The following is a 21726-nucleotide window of genomic DNA, read 5'->3' as shown; positions in this document are numbered from 1 at the left end:
AGCTATGATACTGAAGCCAACAGAGGACATTCAGTCAGAAGTAATGTGATCTGTTTAACATTTTGAAAGGAGAACTGATCCCTGTAATGAAAATGAATTAAACGAAAGAATGGAAGCAGGTAGACCAGTGAGGAAGTCAGGGACAAATACCTCACTGGGAAGTACTTCGCCTCTGGAACCAAATTACTTGCTGTTACTTGGAGGTGCAAGATGAAGACAAGAGGGAAATCAAAGTGACTTCTCAGGATTTTGACTGAGCAGCTAAGTCACTGATAATGCTATTTCTCAGGATTTGGAGACAAAGAGAGATATAGGTTTATTGGCAACAAGGGTAAAATCAAGATTCTGCTAAGATGTGAGATGTCTATTAGACCTGTGGAAGAAGAATTACAATGTAATATAATAATAACGGCTAAGGAAATATGGACATATTCTAAATAAAGTCAAGCACACAGTTAAACCCAGGGCCATCAAGTCACTTCTAACTCATAGATCTAGAATCTCATAACACTATATGTAGTGTTCTCCTTCCCTACATATATATATTTATATAGACATAGAAATATATGAAATGAAATATATAATGTTCACATGCTATCTGCTATTAATACATTTAGGAGCCCTGGTGACAGAGTAGTTACAAGTTGGGTTATGATCCACAAGGTTAGCAGTTCAATACCACTAGCCTCTCCAAGGGAGAACGAGGGGTCTTTATTCTCCTATAAAGAATAATTGTCTCGATATGCCCCGGGAGTCCAGGAAGATGGCCGACAGGGACACCCGCATACTCTGAGAGCTCCTCCAAACAAAGCGGGATTGGCGACCAGGTAGCTGAATCGTAAGAGTCTGGTGAGTGAAATATCCCCCTGGGACAGCACCCCAGTCCCACCCCACGTATTTGTCCTGAGCAGGGGGCTAGGTGAAAGAGGACCGGACTCGTGGGACATCTCTGGTCACTAAGCTGCCGTGAGCTCACTGGCAACCGGCCTAGGCTCCATCCCCAAACCGGACCCCAGCCCAGAGCCGCTTGCCTGCCCTGCCTACACAGGCACAGCAGGTCACGCTCCCCTACACCAGCTGCCCACTCGAGGATCCCCACTGGGAGAGAAGCTTTCCTCTCCCGTGGTTCCCCTCTCCCCTCAGGGCAGCGATCTGCCCTCGGGCCCACGTCCCTCCCTCCATTCATCCAAGCTCAGGGGAGCGGACCCACGGGTTGTCTGGCGACCCCCACGGGGGACCATCCACCCGCACCGCTGCCGCGGACCTCTCCACCTGCCCTCCGTGCGCCAGCCTCCCACCCCTGCCCGCCCCCGCCCGTCCCTGGCAGCCTAGCGCCAGCTCCACTCTTGGCTGGGACCCTGCGCTGAGCACTTCCCGCCGACGGGAGCCATAGCCCAACCCGCGCCTGTCCCGGACCCTGAGCTTCCGCGGAGCGCCGCAGCCCGCGCTGCTGAGTCTGCCCGCCAAAGGCCCCTCCCTGCGCAAGGCACAAGAGTAGGTGCCCTCCGCAGGGTGCTGCGGGGACCCCGGCGGTCACGACTCTGAGCCTGAGCGGAGGAAGGGCGCCATTGCCCCCTGCAGTTTTGCGCCAAGCCTCCTTTGCCGGCGCCATTACGCCCTGCGGTTTCGCGCCAAGCCACTACGGTCCGCGGGGTTCTGAGCTCAGAGCAGGGCGGAGGGCGAATACCATTGTTCCCTGCAGTGTCGCGCCGCTGTCTGCGCAGCTGTCCGAGGGGCCTCCCCGCGCCCACTCACAGCCTGGGCAGATCAAACATTCCACCTGCAGTGGAGCCTGGGTCTCGGCTTTGCAGTCCCTGAGGAGCCGTAAGTGAGCTCCAGCCAGCTCTCACCACCTGGGGGCCCTGTGGGGTCCCCAGTGCCAGCCCTAAGCCTGCCGCAGCCCGCCCCAGCCACCCCAGGAGACGGCACAGTGGCCTGAGCCTCCACACAATAAGGTTACTCTGTCTCCCAGAAGCATAGGGCCTATGAAAGGATCAAGGAAAAATCAACAGACCACATCACTCCCAACAAAAAAATCAGAGAAACGAGGCACTTTAACAGACCTAACATCACTCATAGAAGAAACAGATATAGATCAGCCACAAAAGGAAATCTTCAGAACTCTGCTTGCAGTAATACAGGAGCTTAGAGAAGCAAACCAAAATAAGCATGCAATGATAGAGGGGATGAAATGCACAATAGAGGGGATGAAGTCCACAATAGAGGGGATGAATACTATCCACCAAAAGGAACTGCAGAAACTAACAGAGGAGGTAGCAGAGGCCACACAAAAGGTCACAGAAGCTATATCTAGGCTTGAGGAGGCTGAGAACCGTATCAGTGAACTCGAGGATGCTCAAACCAAACGAAGCAAGCGAGAAAAACAATCAGATAGGAAAATTAAAGAAACAGAAGACAGCCTGAGATCAATGACAGATGCTATGAAGAGGAATAATATTCGAATAATCGGTCTACCGAAACACAACATAACACACAAATCGACTGCCAAGATAGCAAAGGAATTTCTGGAAGAAAATTTCCCCAACCTAACAAAGGAGAATCCGACTCTCATACAGGAAGCAGAGAGGACGCCGGCTAAGCTAAACACCAAGAAGAACACGCCAAGACATATAATTATAAAATTATCCAACTTAGAGGAAAAAGAGAAAATTCTATGAGCATCAAGAGAAAGGAAGACAGTCACATACAAAGGAGCGCAGGTAAGAATATGCTCAGACTTATCAGCAGAAACCATGAAGAGGAGGAGAGAATGGAGCAACATCTTCCAAAAACTGAAAGATAAAAATGCCTCCCCCAGAATCCTATACCCTGCCAAGTTATCCATTAAGATAGAGGGTAAGATAAGGGTCTTCCAGGACAAGGAAGAACTCAAAAAATATACTGCAAGTCACCCGACCCTGCAGAACATACTGGCTGACTCACTATGGCCAGAAGATCAAGCTCCAACTAGAACCACCAGGAGACCACCATATAGCCCATCTCCATCTAGAAGCCAACATGCTAGCAACACGTACCAGGACAACACGGTCTCAGATGGAAAAGAGGACAGGATAGAAACCCTCCACTCAAACGCAGTACACTGATATGAAGGAAGATAGGCAAAGACCCAAAACACAAAACAGAATATGGCAACCATGAAGCCAGAGATTGTAATAATCACTCTGAATACAAATGGGCTCAACTCATATGTTAAAAGAAAGAGGCTGGAGGATTGGATTAGAAAACATAACCCATCAATCTGCTGCCTGCAAGAGACACACCTTAAACCAGCAGACAAGCATATGCTGAGAATAAAGGGCTGGCAGAAAGTTTACGAAGCAAATGGTAACTCCAAGAAGGCAGGAGTGGCTATCTTAATCTCCGACAAAATGGATCTCAAGATCCAAAACATAAAAAGAGACAAAGAGGGACATTACATAATGCTCAAAGGCTCAGTAAACCAGGAAGCACTTAGCATACTGAATATTTACGCACCTAATAATGGCGCGGCAAATTTCGTCAAACAAACTATTAAAAAAATGACAGAAGAAATCACGGAAACAACAATAATAGTGGGGGACTTCAACACTCCACTATCAGAGAAAGACAGGTCACAGGGAAAGAAGCTCAGCAAAGAGGCCAGAGAGCTAAACAATGTAATTAGGCAACAGGGCCTGATAGACATCTATAGAGCCTTTCATCCAAAAGCAAAAGGTTTCACATTCTTCTCCAATCCACACAGATCTTTCTCAAGAATAGATCACATGCTGGGGCACAAGGCCAGCCTGAGTAAATTCAAACACATAGATATTATCCAGACGTCTTTCTCAGACCACCATACCATAAAGCTGGAGATTAATAGGAGGGCACCCAGAAAAGCAAGGGCCACCAATTGGAGAATAAACAACGATCTCCTGCGACATGAATGGGTTAAGGTCCAGATCAGAGGGGATATCAGGAAGTTTCTAGAAACTAATGAGAACGAGCATACAACATATCAAAACTTATGGGACACTGCAAACGCAGTTATCAGAGGTAGCTTGATATCACTGAATGCATACATGAAAAAAGAAGAAAGGCGTATGACAGATATGTTAACACAAAACCTCCAACAACTAGAACAGAGTCAACAGAACTACCCCTCCAATAGCAAGAGAAAAGAAATAATAAAAATCAGGGCGGAGTTAAACCAGTGGGAAGACAAAAGAACAATGCAAAGGATTAACGCAACTAGAAGCTGGTTTTATGAACGAATTAATAAAATTGACACTCCCCTGGCAAAGCTTACCAAAGATAGAAAGGAGCAATCATCAATAGCCAGGATGAGGGATGAATCGGGGGCAATAACAACAGACCCCAATGAGATAAAAAGGATAATCACAAAGTACTATGAAGGTTTGTATTCTAATGAATTCAGAAACCTGGAAGACATGGATAAATATTTAGAAAAACAATCTATCCCTAGATTATCTGAGACAGAGATCAAGAACCTCAACAAACCCATAGCGAAGGAAGAAATAGAGAGTGTCATCAAAAACCTACCAAGGAAAAAGGCCCCAGGGCCAGATGGCTACACAGCAGAATTTTACCAAACATTCAGGGAAGAGCTGACACCGATCCTCCACAAAGTATTCCAGAACATAGAAAAGAACGGTAAGCTCCCAAACTCATTTTACGAAGCCAGCATTACTTTGATACCCAAACAGGGAAAAGACCCCACAGGTGTAGAGAATTATAGACCAATATCTCTAATGAACATAGATGCAAAAATCCTTAACAAAATATTGGCCAATAGAATACAAAGGAACATCAAACATATCATTCACCACGACCAAGTAGGATTCATCCCAGCGATGCAGGGATGGTTTAACATCCGAAAATCCATCAATATCATACACCACATCGAGAAGAAAAAGGATAAAAACCATATGATAATATCCATAGATGCAGAAAAAGCATTTGACAACATCCAGCACCCATTCCTAATCAAAACACTCATGAAGACAGGATTGGAAGGTAAGTTCCTCAAGCTCATACAAGCTATCTATGAAAGACCAACAGCCAACATCATAGTCAATGGAGAAAAGACAAGAACAATCCCACTGAAAAAGGGTACAAGACAAGGATGCCCCCTGTCCCCTCTTCTATTCAATATCGTTTTGGAGGTTCTGGCTAACAACATAAGACAGCGGAAGGACATCAAAGGGATCCAGTTGGGAGAGGAGGAGGTGAAACTATCATTATTTGCAGATGACATGATCCTATACATTGAAGACCCCCAAAACTCCACAGTTGGAATACTTACAGCAATAGAGGAATACGGAAGAGTAGCAGGATACAAGATCAATAAACAGAAGTCGGTAGGGTTTCTATACACATCGGACAGGGCCAGGGAAGAGGCGATTAAGAGGGAAGTACCCTTCACAGTAGCCAAGAACAAACTGAAATACCTAGGAATATATTTAACAAAAAAATACTAAAGACCTTTATAAGCATAATTATAAAACCCTATTACAGGAAACCAAAAGTGACCTTCACAAATGGATGACCCTCCCCTGCTCATGGTTAGGTAGGCTGAACATAGTAAAGATGACAGTTCTTCCTAAAGCACTCTACAAGTTCAATGCTATACCAATCCAATTACCATCAACCTTCTTCAAAGAATTGGAAAAACTGACCACCAACTTCATATGGAGAGGGAAGAAACCCAGAATTAGCAGAGAACTCCTCAAGAAGAAGGACATAATTGGAGGACTCGCCCTACCTGATTTTAATGCCTTCTACACAGCTACAGTGGTCAAAACAGCATGGTACTGGCACAATGATAGACACTCAGACCAGTGGAAAAGAATAGAAAGCCCAGGAGTAAAATCATTAGCATATAGACAACTGATCTTCGACAAGGGTCCCAAAAACGTCAAGTGGGAAGCAGATGCCCTCTTTAATAAGTGGTGCTGGAAACAATGGATATCCACATGTAGAAAGTTGAAACAAGACGTCTACCTCACCCCATGCACAAGAATACATTCAAGATGGATCACAGATCTAGAAGTCAAACCCCAAACCATCAGGACCATTAAGGAGGGAATCGGGACTAATCTCAGAGCACTGGCCCAGGGAGCACATAGGCTCACTGCAACAGGGAAGGGGACACACACAGGTGATCTGGAAATCGACAAATGGGATCTAATAAGAATAAAACACCTGTGCACCTCGAAAGACTTTGCCAAGAGGGTGACAAGGCAACCCACAGACTGGGAGAAGATTTTTAGTAATGACACGTCAGACAAAGGGCTCATTACTAAAATCTACAACACCATCATGACCTGCAAAAAGAGGAAAACAGTTAACCCCCTAAGGAAGTGGGCAAAAGAAATGAGAAGAACTTTCACTAGAGAGGAGATCAATATGGCCAATAAATATATGAGAAAGTGCTCGAAGTCCCTTGCCATAAGAGAAATGCAAATCAAAACAACCATGAGATACCACCTAACACCCCTGAGGCTAGCCCAGATCAGTAAATCAGAGAGCAACAAGTGTTGGAGGGGCTGTGGTGAAGTAGGAACCCTCCTCCACTGCTGGTGGTCGTGCAGATTTGTACAGACACTGTGGAAAGCAATCTGGCGATACCTAAAGAAAATGGAAATTGATCTACCTTACGACCCAGCCATCCCTTTACTGGGCATATACCCGGTTGAAGCAGCAAATAAAACACGACCAGTCATATGTGCTCCAATGTTTATTGCGGCACAATTCACAATAGCAAAGACTTGGAAACAGCCTAAGTTTCCATCGATAGACGAGTGGATTAGCAAACTTTGGCACATACACACAATGGAGTATTATGCAGCACTGAAAAGCACCGATGAGCACATGAAACACGTTATTTCATGGGAAGAGCTGGAAGGAATTATGTTAAGCGAGGTAAGCCAGACCCAAAGGGACAGATACAACATGAGTCCCCTGAGGTAAGTACAATCAGCATGACAGAAATAGAAGAATAAACATCCATACCACAATAAACGGGAGGAAGCATAGATAGTTGGAGGGAGGACAGGCCACACCTAGGGAGGTACATGAGAGCCCAGCATAAAGAAGTAGTGGGGTAGAGAGAGGGAGAACCGAGAGGGGGAGAATCTGAATGGATGGTATGGGGGGGGCAGGGTACTAACCCACCTGGGGGAGAGTATCGGTTGTGTCCCCACAGATCTGGAACATGCATACGGACCCCAACACGACACACCAAACAAGGAGAGCAATGCAAAGTACAGAGGTGTACACAAAGAGGCTGGATGACAAGCCGGCCCAAACCAGAATTAGGCCGACCCCCACACCCGAAGGGAATACCACAGAAAACAAAAATAGATCGTCTGGAGTGGGAAAGGAACTGACCCACCACTCCACATCCAGAAGGAAGCTGAAACAAAAGAAGGAGAAAGGACGTAGTGGAGTACACCTGGGTCCACCAAGCCCAAAGTCGATAGACCAGCTAGAAGGGCCCGTCATACAGAGAGGACCATTCAGCTGACCACACTACGAGATACGACATCCTGCACCAACACATGGCCTTACATGGGACAGCACCTGAGACACAATGGGGGATGGGCGACTGAGCTGACCCCGCCACACTGAGGCAAACACTGGGGGCGTGCAATGGAGCAGCGGAGGAAGCAGAGCAAAGGGAGCCCGAGGGAGTAGAAAGGATGGTCTACAGGCCAACAAAAGGACCTTGAACTACTAGCAATTTTTCTTTTAATATTTGCTATCTTTTTGCTTAGTCTTTTTTAATTTGTTTTGTTTTTTACCTTGTAAATTTGGTATGTTAGTGGCTTTTCTGCTTATCAGCGTGTCGATGTTGCTTCTGTCAAAGCCATGTTCTTATGGACCACTTGGGTACAGTCAAAGTCATATCCATTTGTATGCACATATTACTATGTCAGCAGGTCCACCTAGACAAGATAGGCTGGACAAATAATGAGAGAAGAAAACAACAGGACCAACGGTCCTGGAGGGACATGAGAGCGTGGGAGGTAGGGGAAGGGAGGAGGTGTCGCCCAACACAGAAACAAGGGAACAGTGAATGGTTCTAAACCAGAGGAGGGAGGGGAGGGGAGGACTGGAAGGGAGTGACCAAGAGCAAGGTAACTGAGAGGAACTACTGAATCCAGAATGAAGGCTAAACATGGTAATGGGTCGGGAGGAAAGTGAAAGGAAATAGAGGAAAGGAGTAGGAGGCAAAGTGCATACAGAGAAGCCTAAATACAGACATGTACATATGTAAATATTTATGTTTATGGGGGCAATAGATTTATATGCATATATTTATAGGTTCAGTAGTAGGGTGGCAGATGGACATTGGGCCTCCTCATGCATAATCCCCCAATACAATAGCACCTCGCCCTGCTAAGCAGCCATTGCAGGATACCCATCTTCCCGACATGATCACTGAAGACAGCCGTGTGTATAAGCAAATGTGGTGAAGAAAGCTGATGGTGCCCGGCTATCAAAAAAAGATATAGCGTCTGGGGTCTTAAAGGCTTGAAGGCAAATAAGCGGCCATCTAGCTCAGAAGCAACAAAGCCCACAGAGAAGAAGCACACGGCCTAAGCGAACACAAGGTGTTGAATGGACCATGTAGCAGATACAAAGGAACAAAAACAATCATTGTGTGATCACCTTCCTCACATAATGGCTGAAGACGAAAGTGTGCATAAGCAAGTGTGGTGAAGAAGGCGGATGGTGCCCGGCTACTGAGAGATATAGCATCTGGGGACTTAAAGGCTTGAAAGCAAACAAGCGGCCATCTAGCCCAGAAGCAACCGAGCCCACACGGAAGCAGCACACCAACATAGGTGACCATGAAGGACAGAGGAGACCAGGTCTCCAACATCAAAGGTGCGGTGGTGGTGAGAATCACATCACCGTGAAAGAGGGGGAGTGCATAATGGGGACCCAATGCCCACCTGTAGAGAGCGGAATACCCCTTCCAGAGGGGTAGTGAGGAGGAGATGGGCCACACAGGGTTCAGTGCAACAACAATGAAACTCAAAACCTTCCTCTAGTTCCTGAACGCTTCCTCCCCTCCCAATCATCATGACCCCAATCCTACCTTGCCTTGCGGGTCTGGTTGTACCAGAGGATATATAGTGGTGCAGTGGGGATCTGGAGGCACGGGGAATCTAGGAAAGACGAACCCTTCAACACCAGCGGTGGGAGAGGCGACACCAGGAGGGAAGGGCATGTAGAAAGGGAGAACTGATCTCGGAGATCTATGTGTAACCTCCTCTCTGGGAGATTGTCAAGGGGGAGGCGGGTGAGGGGAGACACCGGGGAGTGTAAAATAAGATATAATAATTATTTATAAACTATCAAGGGACCAGGGGTGGGATCGGGGAGGGAGGGGGATGGGGAAAAAAAAGGGAAACCGAGCTGATTCCAGGAACCCAAGTGGAAGGTGAATTATGAGAGTGACGAGTGCAACGAATGTATAAGGGTGCTTTGCTCATTTGATGTATGCACAGATTGTGATAAGAGCCTTATGAGCCCCAATAAAAAGATTAAAAAAAAGAAAGAAAATGATTAGGGCAAAGAATGTACGGATGTGCTTTATACGATTGATGTATGTTTATGTATATGTATGGATTGTGATAAGAGTTGTATGAGCCCCTAATAAAATGTAAAAAAATAAATAAATAAATTTTAAAAAAAAAGAATAATTGTCTCATAAATTTACAGAAATGGTTCTACCTTATCCTATAAGGTTATTAAAAATTGGCATTGACTCAGTACAGTTGGAGTTATTAATATATGTTATATATTATACACACACACACATAAACTAACAGAATTTATCCTCCTCATTTCTAAAAGGATTTGAGTCTACTTACAAAACTACATAACAGAAATTTACTTTATTAAGTAAATAAACAGCTATTGCACAAAGAACAGGTATATGAAAATATGATGATGAAAGCAATGCAGTTACAACTCATAGCCTGAGAATGAATTGAAATTTGCATAGATATTTAAAGGCAGCGAATTAAATGCAAAGGTATTGAGAGGCAGTGGAGATGAAGAGCACAGATTCGAACTAAACACGATTCAAATTCTGCCTCCGCTACTCACCATCCAGGTGACCATAAACCAATCACTTAACCTCATTGACATACTTACTTATGTCATAGAGATAGTAAATATGCCTACTTTGTGGAAATGTTGAAAAAAATTAAATGAGCTAACTCATATAACATGTTTCAAATAGGGCCTGACACCCAGTATGCTTGTCTAAGTATGTATGTATAGTAAAATAGTCAAATTGCCTCAATGCATGTCATGGAAGCATGTCCAAACTCAATTTAATGAAAGTAACTATCATTCAAGAGATGAAATATAGATATGAACCTCTCCAATAGTGTGGTCCAGCACTGACCAATACAATTTTCTCTAAGATCACAATATTCTCTGTGTTTTCAATGTCCAGTATGGCAGCGACTGCTCACAACTTGAAATGTACAAGTTACTAGTGTGTTTGAAGAACCGAATTTTATTAATGTTTTCATAATTTAAATTTAAATAACTAAATGAGGGTAATGCATTGGCCCTTTGATTTGGCACTTCAGAACACCAGGACCACATATAAGTGTACTGGCCACATGCCCTGTGGGTGCTCTTTCATGAGCATTACTCCTCAAAGCCAAATTTCTGACAAACGAGGCAGACAAGACTTCATATCCAATTAATTCTAAGGTACGAGTTCAAAACAGACAGAGGCCCTGACTAGTACAAACAATGTGTTCAGCTGCCAAGCAAAAGGTAAGAGGTTCAAGTCCACACAGAAATGCCTTATAAGAAAGATCAGGCACCTGCTTTTGAAAATTCAGCCACTGAAAACTCCATCGAGTACAGTTCTACTCTGATATACACAGGGTCACCATAAGTCAGAGTCAACTCCACACCTACCAGTGCAGGTTCTGTAGTTATGTTGTAGTGAGAGGAAGAATTATGTTCTCAAGTACATCAAAGCAAAGAGTAGAGTTAGTACTTTTTGTGTAATTCAAAAAGTCTACCCAATAAGAAATAACTATATGAAAACTCACCAACTTCCACATAGAGATGGATCAAGGTGATATTTCAGATGCTGTTAGGTCCCATGGAATCAGTTCTGAATCATAGAGACTCTATGTGAAACAGAATAAAGCAGTCCCTGGCCTTGTACTAGCCTCACAAGTAATTTTATGTTTGAGCCCATTGTTGCAGTCACTGTGTCAATTTATCTCCTAGAGAGTCTGCCTGTTTTTTTTCTGTTTTTTTTTAAAATAATTTTATTGGGGGCTCATACAACTCATCACAATCCATACATCCATCCATGTGTCAAGCACGTTTGTACATTTGTTTCCCTCATCATTCTTAAAATATTTGCTTTCTACTTGAGCCCTTGGTATCAGCACCTCATGTTTTAGCCTCCCTCCCCACTCCCTCCTCCCCCAAGAACTCTTGATAATTTATAAATTATTATTTTGTCATCTTACACTGTCCGATGTTACCCTTCACCCACTTCTCCACTGTCCATCTCCCAGGGAGGAGGTTATATGTAGATCCTTGTACTCTGTTCCCCCTTTCTCCCTCACTTTCCCTCCACCCTCCTGGTATCACCACTCTCAACACTGGTCCTACGGGTTTCATCTGTCCTGGATTCCCTGTATTTCTAGTTCCTATCTGTACCAGTGTACATCTTCCAGTCCAGCCAGATTTGTAAGGTGGAATTTGGATCATGATAGTTGGGGGAAGGAAGCATTCAAGAACTAGAAGAAAATTTTATGCTTCATTATTGCTACACTGCACCCTGACTGGCTCATCTCCTACCCGCAGCCCTTCTGCAAGGGGATACCTTGACCCACGCTGTACCAAGTATGTTATCCTTTTTCATGGACTGGTCCCTGATGACAACATATCCAAATTACACAAAGTCTAGCCATCCTCACTTCCACTGAGCATTCTGGCTGTACTTCCTCCAAAATGGATTTGTTTCTTCCTCTGGCAGGCCAAGGCACTTCTAATATTCTTCTCTAACAATATGATTCAAATTCATCAATTCTTCCATATTCCTTATTCACTGTCTGGCTTTAATAATTTCAGAATGCACTCATATTTTCCTTTAAAAAACATTATTTGCTCCAACTTGTAATAAGTAGAAACTCCAAGGTTTTGTGTACTTTACCAAATTGTGGTGGAAAATCAAAAAATACAAGCAATTTCTTGGCACAGTAAATATTCAATAAATTATACCTCTTGTTATCATGAGATTATTATCTTAATTAATATACCTGTTATAACTGGAACCTGAAACATATTTCTAAGGATATATTAATAATCTCAATGAAGGCCTCTATCATATCAAATTTTATATTTTATTTACTGAGAAACCTTTAAGATAAGCTATTGGTAAAATATAAGCTATCAGTAATAAATGAGCTGACTTTTATGGAGAGGATTTTTATATCTTTCCTGAATAATGCTTGAAGACCTCAGTCAAAATTGATGACTTAGATTTTGAAGTGACTAATTTAAAGTAATCTTATTAGGGTCACTGTGGGGCTAATCTAAATTTGAAAAGGTTAATTTGCACCATCCACATTTAGACAATTTTATATCGGTCTGTTATCGATAGCAGGGAAGCACGCCTTTGGATCACTCAAAAATAATATAAATACATTAAGATGCACATTGAAGAGGTAAATCTGAAACACAGTATTTTGTCTCACTTGAAATTATTTATTTCTCATTACCTGGTTGGGGCTGGGATGTTAGAAAACAAATTAAAAGTTTTATGTAAGAATGAATAGTCAGGAGTCAGATAAGTCTGGGGCATAACCAACTACAGGCAGTTTCCAGGTATAAAGGCCTCACTTACGAGCCACTCCTATTTGCCTTTTAATGGGATGTAACTTTGCCTCCATTTTGAGAGGACTCAATCAACCACTGTGAGATATTACTGTTATGTGTTATTGAGGGAAATATTACTGCTCTGTGTAAAGGCCACACATAATTCAAAGGTATCGAATCTTTTGTGATCTTCTAGATTGATTTTTTTCAGCTTTCACAGGCATATGTTGATGTTGTTTTTTGGTGTCATTGATGCACTTCTGACTCATAATGACCCTATGAACAATAGAACAAAATACCTCCAGGTCTTGTACGATCCTTACAATTATCTACTGTTGCATCAACTGGATCAATCTAGCTCAAGGAGGGGCTCCCTCTTTTTCATTGCCCCTCTACTGAACCAAGCTTGATGTCCTTCTTCAGAACATGGTCTCTCCTGATAGCATGTCCAAAACATATAAGCTATAGTATCACTATCCTTGCAGCCAAAGAGCAGTCTAGCCATTCTTCCTCTAAGACAGATTTATTTCTCCTCTGGGAAGTCCATGGTATGTTCCATATTCTTTTCTAACACCGCAATTCAAGTGCATCATTTTTTCTGCAGTCTTCTCTATTCAATATCCAACATTCACATGCATATGAAGAAACTGAAAATACCATGGCTTAAGTCAGACACAGCTTAATCCTCAAAGTAACATCCCTGCTTTCCAATACTCTAAAGAGGTCTTCTACACAGATTTTTGATCTCTTGACTGTTTTTCCCATAAGCATTGATTATAGATCCAAACTAGATGAAACCCTTGGCAACTTTAATCTTTTCTCCAGTTATCATGATTTTACCTGTCAGTTCAGTTGTGAGGATTTTTACTGAAGGCTATAATCCTTGATCTTTACAAGTAAATGTTTCAAGTCCTCCTTGCTGTCAGCAAGCAAAGTTGTGCCATCTACATGTCACAGGTAATTAATCCATTCAATTCTGATACCATATTCGTCTTCATTTATTCCAGCTTCTTTGATGATGTGCTCAGCATACAGAGTGAATAAATATAGTGAGAGGAGATAACCCTGATGCACACCTTTTCTAATTTTAAAACAACCATATTCCCTCATTTTCATAAAATTACCTCTTCATCTGTATCAACTGCCTCTTGATCCATACAAGTTCCACTGGGCACAGTGAAGTGTTCTGGAATTCCTCTTCTTTTAAGGCTAGTCATAGTTTGCCAGGGTCACACATTGAAATTAATGCCTTAGCACACAAAATATGATAAAGGAAGATCTATCTTCTCAAAGTAGAACTCACTTGGATGGACTAAAGTCTGCAATCGTAAAGCCTTGCAGGCGTTCAGTTACTGGTGGACTTGACTATAAATGGGAACAAACAGCTGCAAACATCAATTAGTCATCAGAACTTGAAATTTACAAGTATGAATTTAATAGAATTGGAAGTGATCAAAAATGAAATGGAACACATCAAGATTGATACTGTAGGTGTTCATTGAAATGCATTGGTATTGGCTATTTTGAATAAAAAATATCATATAGATTACTATGCTGGGACTCACACAATGAAACAGAACGTCATTACATTCATTGTCAAAAAGGTTATTTCAAGATCTACATTGAAATATGTCAGGGGAAACCAGCCCCTAACAAATATCACTGGTCTGTGGGTGCAATTGCATAGTTATAATATATAAAGTGTATGGTAAAGTCTTAGAGAATAAAAGAAATAGAAGAGATAATAAAATAAAGGAGCCAAACATATTTCATAGTAGCACGCTCACCTCAGCCCCTCTTGGTGGTCCATGTGGGATGGAAGGTGAGAGGAGGAGAGAGAGGGAGAGAGCAATTTATTTCTAACCAAAGATTATATATCTTTTGGGGCATGCAAGCCCCCTGACTACATGTAATGACCTACATCACAGGAAGGAGCTGTACCATAGGCAATAGAGCATGAAGAGGAGGGATTAGGGGTACACATATGACAAGATGGACGAATCCTAGATTCATGATGGCAGCCTAACTTTGATTGTCCTTGAGATGGTGGTTTTATTTATTCTGAGCCTTCCAGAGAAATCAACCCACTGTCCTTAACAGCAGGGAGTGAGCCCCACCTACAGTGGACTAGAAAGTAGTCTGATTGCTCTGGGTGGCCGATGCCTTCAGGGAGATAAGTTAACAATCATTTGCCATTAGTTGCAAGCAGTGTTCTAGATCTGACATATATATGGAGGAGACAAACTGGAGAAAGGCTTTTTTATATCCCACAGAAATGCAATACTGTGACAAGATATTATCTATCTGTATACAAGGAAATACAACCAATAAAACAATTATTTAAATTTATGCACCAACTACTAAAGCTAGTGATGTTGAACTGAAGAACTCAACCAACATCTTAAATCTGAAATTAATCAAATATGCACTCAAGATATATTGATAATTATTGGTGATTGAAATGCAAAAATTGAAAATAAAGAGGAAGGAACAGTAGTCGAAAAATATGGTCTTGGCAATAAAAATGAAACTGGAGATCTCATGACAGAATTTAGCAGATTAAATTACTTCTTCACCAAAATTTCTTTTTCCAACAACACAAATGGCAACTATACATGTGGACCTCTCAAGATGGATTGCACAGAAATAAAATTGACTACATCTGTGGGAAGAGACAATGGAGGTGGTCAATGCCAACAGCTAAAACAAGGCCAGGGTTTGGCTGTGGAACAATTGCTTTTATGTAAGTTCAGGTTGAAGCTGAAGATAATTAAACCAAAATCACTAAACTCACTCAAACTACAACCTTGATTACATTCCACCTGAATTTCAAGAAAAGATTTGACACATTGATCACTAATGAGTGAAGACAAGATGAGCTGTGAGATGACATCAAGATAATCATACATGAAGATAGAAAACTGTCATTAAAAAGGCAGGAACGATGGATGTCAAAGAGACTCTGAATTTTGCTCTGAATCATAAAATATCTAAAGTAAATGGAAGAAATGGTGAAGTCAAGAGATAAACAAAAATTTTCAAACTACAGCTCTAAAAGACAAAATGCAACATTTTAATGAAATGTGCATAACCCTAGAGTTAGAAAAGCAACCAAAAAGAAAGTGTGCAGCAGACTTGAAACTGCTCAAGAAAAAACTTAAATCTTGAGTTGAGACATTGAAAGTCTGTGGACAAAATATTAAATGACACAGAAAGCATTCAAAGAAGGTGTAAAAAAATACACAGTCACCATACCAAAAATAACTAATTGACATTCCACTATTTCACGAGATAGCATATGAGCAAGAACCAATAGCACTGAAAGAGGAAATTCAAGCTGCACTGAATGGATTAGCTGAAAACAAGGCTCACAAATTGATAGACTACCAATAGAAATGGTTCAACAAGCTGATAAAGAACTGAAAATACTAACTCATCTAGGCCAGGAAATTTGGAAGACACTACTTGGTCAACTGACTAGAAGAGATCCATATTTGTAATAATTCCAAAGAAAGGAGATCCAACAGAATACTCAAATTGTGGAACACTATCATTATACTACATGCAAGAAAAAGTTTTCTGAAGATCATCCAAAAATGATTGTACATTGACAGTACATTGGAAACTGCCAGAGGTTCAGGCTGGATTCACAAGACGATATGGCACAAGGAATATCATTGCTGATGTCAGCTAGTCCTTGACTGAAAGCAGAGAATACCAGAAAGATGTTTAATTTTGCTTATTGGCTTTGTAAAGGCATTCAACTTTGTGGATCATAACAAACTATGGATAGCCTTAAGAAGAATGGTAATTCCAGAATTCTTCATTGTGCTCATGCAAAACCTGTACATGGATCAAGAGACAGTTGTTCAAACAGAACAAAGGAATACTGCATAGTTTAAAATCACATAAGATGTGGTTTACAGAAGGTTATAGATGACAGTAGAAGCCTAAAATCCATTTGCAGGGTCAAAACATTAATTAAACCTCCAGCGAATTCCTGTTGATCATGATTGAGGGATGTTACTAGCCTTGCTATCAAACAGAGAGCATTGTAAAGTCAATTGTGGCAGATGTAAAACAGCACAATTGGGTTAAAATGTAATGTTATCATTTGATCTCTCTTTTGACCCATTATAAAGTTCTTTTTTTGAACCAAAAGGTGAACAGAAGATACATGTGGGTGAGACTCCTCTGACCACAGCCCAGAGATGTGACTCGCCTGGCACCAGTCATGATGCATTGGAAATTTAACACATCATTTGCTCTCCCTTTTGATCCATTTGAAATTTGTTTGGGGTTTAATATTTTCTGATTTCTTTTCAATTCAGGTTTTATCATTTTTACTTCGTTGTTGTTGTTAAATTTTGTTGATGGTTTTGCCGGTTTGTTTTTCTATATGTGAAATCCAGGATAAGTAAAACTATAGAACCAGGAAGTAGATTAATGGTTCTTTTCTTTTTTTTTTTTTGGGGGGGGGTGACTATTTATTTAACCTGGCTTTCAGAGGGCCCTGCTACAGAGCACAAACGGAGTTACTGAGAGCGGGGGCCAGGCCAGACCTGTGCTGTGTGGGTACCGGCAGGGAGCAGGCCATCAGCCCAACACCCAGAGCTGCAGGACTGGGCTGAGCAGGAGAGCACGGGTTGGGGCCCAGGGGGCTGCCGCCGCCCTCATGGCCTCAGCATAGAACTTGGCCACCTCCTCGTTGGGGTTGCCTGAGCTGGGTCGAACCACATCTACATGCAGCGGCCGCTCCCTCGTCGGTAGCTGCTAAACTCACAGGAGTGGCTCCAGATGTCCTCACACAGGGCCGCAGGCGTGGGGAAGTAGAAATCCATGCGACGGCAAGTAGTTCCTGCTGGGCACTGGTTATACCCCGAAGTCCAGTTCCAGCCCTTGTGCCAGTTGGTCTTGCAGGTATAAGACACGCGGCAGTCCTCCCACCACATCTGACAGTCCTCTTGAAACCGGGGCACATTCAGCACCAGCTCTGGTCCACCTGTTGGATCCAGGGCCCCAAGTTGGGGGAGCACTCATAGAAGCAGGTGTCCTGGATGAAGTGGCGCTTGCAGGTAGGCTGCATCTTCCCGCAGTGGTCCCAGTTGAATCTGTACAGGTAGGACACGTCCTTGTGGGCCTCCTGGCTGGTGTTGACCGAGCAGCAGGCGTTCTTCTTCCAGGGGCTGCACTGGTCATGCAGCTTGTCCTCAGGGCCTGGCTTTTCCTTGTGGTGCTTGGCGTCCATGCAGATGTTGAGGAGCTCTGTCCTGGCCGGGGTAGTCTGGTTCATGATATCCCATCCGCCAGCCACCAACAGCAAGAGGAACAGCAGCTGCATTGTCTCCTGTCCTGCCATGTTGGTCTCTCAGATTAATGGTTCTTTAAGGGTATGGCAGGATTGTTTAGGGGGAAATGAGGAATTAATAATGATGAATGCAAAAACAGAGAAAATGTTCTAAAATTGATCATGGTGATGCCTGTTCAACATTTTTACATAATTGAACAATTGAATGGTATGCTTTGTGAATTATATGCCAAAAAACTGTAAAAATAACTAAATAAAAGTAAATAAATAAAATCATGTGCTGTATGCATGAGGGTTGAATTCCCTCACCATATTTATTCAATATGTAAGCTGAGTAAATCATCAGAAAAGCTGCAATATATGAAGAAAAATGTAGGATCAAGATTGGAGGAAGACATTTAAACCACCTTTGATTTACTGATGACATAATCTTCCTTGCTGAAAGTACTTGCTGATGAAGATCAAGAATTGCAGACTTCAGTATGGATTGCAACTCAGTGTAAAACAAAAATCCTTGCGACTGGATCAATGGGTAACATCATCATAAATGGAGAAAAGATTAAAATTAATCAATGCTCATGTAAGCAAAGTCAAGCAGTCAAATGACACATTGCATTAAGTAAATCTACTTCAAAAAACTTCTTAAAATGTTGAAAATGTTACATTTTGGACTAAAGTATGTCTGACTCAAGCCATGGGATTTTCAATTGCCTCATATGCATATGAAAGTTGGACATTGAATAAGGGAGACCCAAGAAGAATCAATGCCTTTGAATTGTGGACTGCCAAAGAACAAATAAATCTGTCTTAGAAAAAGTCCAACCACAATGTTCTTTAGAAGTAAAGATGGCAAGACGTTGTCACCACCTACTTTGGAGATATTATTGGGGGAGATCAGCCCCTGGTGAAGGATAGCATGCTTGGTAAAGTAGAGGAACAGCAACCAAAAAAAAAAAAAAAAAAAGCAAGGCCCTCAACAAACTGGATTGACATGGTAGCTGCAGCAATGTGCTCAATCATAAGAACAATTGTGAGGATGGAGCATGACTGGACAGTATTTTTTTCTGTTGTACACAGAATCCCTATGGGTCAAAACTGACTTGACAGTACCGAGAACAACATATAATTGGATGCCTTTGTATAGTTAATAATACACCAAACCCCAAACAAAACTCATAATCATCTTGTCAATATTGACTCACAGTGACTCTATAGAACAAGAAAGAAATGCGCCTGTGAGTTTCCAAGACTCTGTTTAAGAAAATGGAAAGCCTGCCTTTCTTCTGAAGAGCAGCCGGTGGTTTCTATCTACTTTACAAATCACAGCCAAGCTTGGAACCACTATGTCACTCATTTCCTTTAACAAGACAGAGGCAAATGAAAACCTTTATGGTGCCCTTTACTATAATTCAATATCAGTTTTACTTCAGCAATAACATTCTCTCATCCCACTTCCTCCTCTGAATCCATTTAGAATTTATGGTAGCTCCCTGTTGATATACTAGAACAGTTTTTGAATTATCTTCAGCAAAATTGTACTTGCATATGCTATTATTGTAGAAGAAAAATGGGGCTTTCTAATCCTGTAAACAGAGTCACCATAGGTTCTATTTCATAGCAGTACACAAGTAACATATTAGGACAAAATGACAGATGAGAGATGAGAACCAGCCATACTCAGAACAAATTTTTAATCACAAACACCTTCATTTGATGCGTGTACAACTTTTAAATCACTGGAAAAACTTCACGTCTTTTCTTGCATTAAAACTTTCACTGCCATCAAATTGATTCTCACACAAGACAGAGGTTGGCAAACTCTTGATATGGAAGAGCCAATACTGTCCCTCACAAGAGCCATAAATATATTTTTACCAAAAAAATATGAAATCATCATTACCTGAATTATATCCTTTATGTGAAACTAGGGTAGCTTTATTTTCAGTTTCAGTTTTACTTCAGAGTCACACACAAACCTAGAGAGATACATATGGCTCATGGGCTGCAGTTTGCCAACCCCTCCTATAAGACAGAATAGAACCATCCTCATAAGATTTCCAAGGATTGAAATCTTTATGGGAACAGACTGCTATGTTTTTCTCCCATGGAGCATCTGGTAGATTTGAATGATCAACCTTTAGGTTAACAGAAGAGCACTTCAAACACTGTGCCATGAAGGCCCCTTCTTACACCAACCCACTGTTGTCACGTCAATTTCAACTTGTAGTGACCTTATAGGACAGAGCAGTATTGCCTTGTAGGATTTCTGAGGCTGAAAATCTTTACATAAGTAGGCTGCTTTGTCTTTTTCCCTTGGAACAGCTCATGGGCTTAAACAACCAACCTTCTGATAGTAAGTCAGTAATTATAATCCACTACACCTCCAGAGCATCTTTCTTACATTACAGTAATGTTAAACATGAACTGAATACACGTGTTTGGACTTACATACAAATTCTTAAAGACATACTTGGAAGAGATTTCATTTGTAAAGTGGGAATGACTATACCGTACATACAGCTAAAGAAAGACCAATCAACGAAATCAATTTCAAAGTTTTCAAAAGACTTATTGAAAACTTATGAAGTTGATAAACAATATTCTTAAAGTCTAGTTGCTATTTCTGCAAATTATTGTCTTGAGAAACTCACACTTGCAATTTATCTGAAGGAGATGGCCTATATTTAATTGTAGTTATAAGAGGTAGTAGATGTATTTTTAATAGATTCATCTAGGTATAATTCTAGTTATTGTTTACTGCTAATTAATAGAAGTAATAGGCAGGATATAAGCATAACATGGGAAGTCTCAAATCCAAGTCCAAGATCATCCAGTCAATTCTAACCCATAGTGACCCGATGGGACAGAGTACAACTGCGCTTTTGAGTTTATGAAGCTGTAATTCTTCATAGGAGCATAAAGCCTCATCTTTCTCTAATGGCATCAGAGTAGATTCTAAACTCCAAAAGTTGTGTTAAGAAGCCCAACTTGTAACTTACTATGCACAAAGACTCCTTATACCATGTAAGAAGTGCTAAATTTCCAAAGGCAAGTCATCTTCACCTGGTGCTGTATTTATCAGAATCTATTACTCATCCAGAGACTAACTTTTTCAAGTCTAAGAATATTATTGACCATAGTTTTGAAAGGTGAGAGTTTTTCTCAGCATCACTCTTGTCAGATCACTAACAAATAAACTAAGAATCCTATGGTCCTCTTCTCTGTTATCTTTAACTACAAAAAAAATTTTTAATTGGTATTTTAATTTTCTGTTGGTTGCTGTTGAGCCAGCTCTGACTTATGGCAGCCTCATGTGTGCCAAAACAAAATGCTGCCTGATCTTATTGCATTTATGATATTTAATAAGTTTGAGCCCAAACATGATGTCTTTTTACAGTGACTGCTATTTTTCCTGATAATGTGTCCAAAGTAAATAAGTCAAAGTGTCACCATTCACATGTCTGAGATTCAGATTGTTTAAAGTATGTTTATTATCAATTTAATTGCAATGATATTACAGGAAAATAATATAGTGG

At 41.6% G+C, this 21726-nt stretch overlaps 1 pseudogene; it reads right to left on the bottom strand.

Moving 5' to 3' along the window:
• Nucleotides 1–17478: 17478 nt before the first annotated feature.
• LOC142448922 (folate receptor alpha-like) lies at nucleotides 17479–18241 on the bottom strand (annotated as a pseudogene).
• Between the last annotated feature and the right edge of the window lie 3485 nt (nucleotides 18242–21726).

Source organism: Tenrec ecaudatus, chromosome 5 (genome assembly GCF_050624435.1).
Source record: "Tenrec ecaudatus isolate mTenEca1 chromosome 5, mTenEca1.hap1, whole genome shotgun sequence".
Taxonomy (NCBI): Eukaryota; Metazoa; Chordata; class Mammalia; order Afrosoricida; family Tenrecidae; genus Tenrec; species Tenrec ecaudatus.
This window is presented reverse-complemented; position numbering and strand designations above follow the sequence as displayed.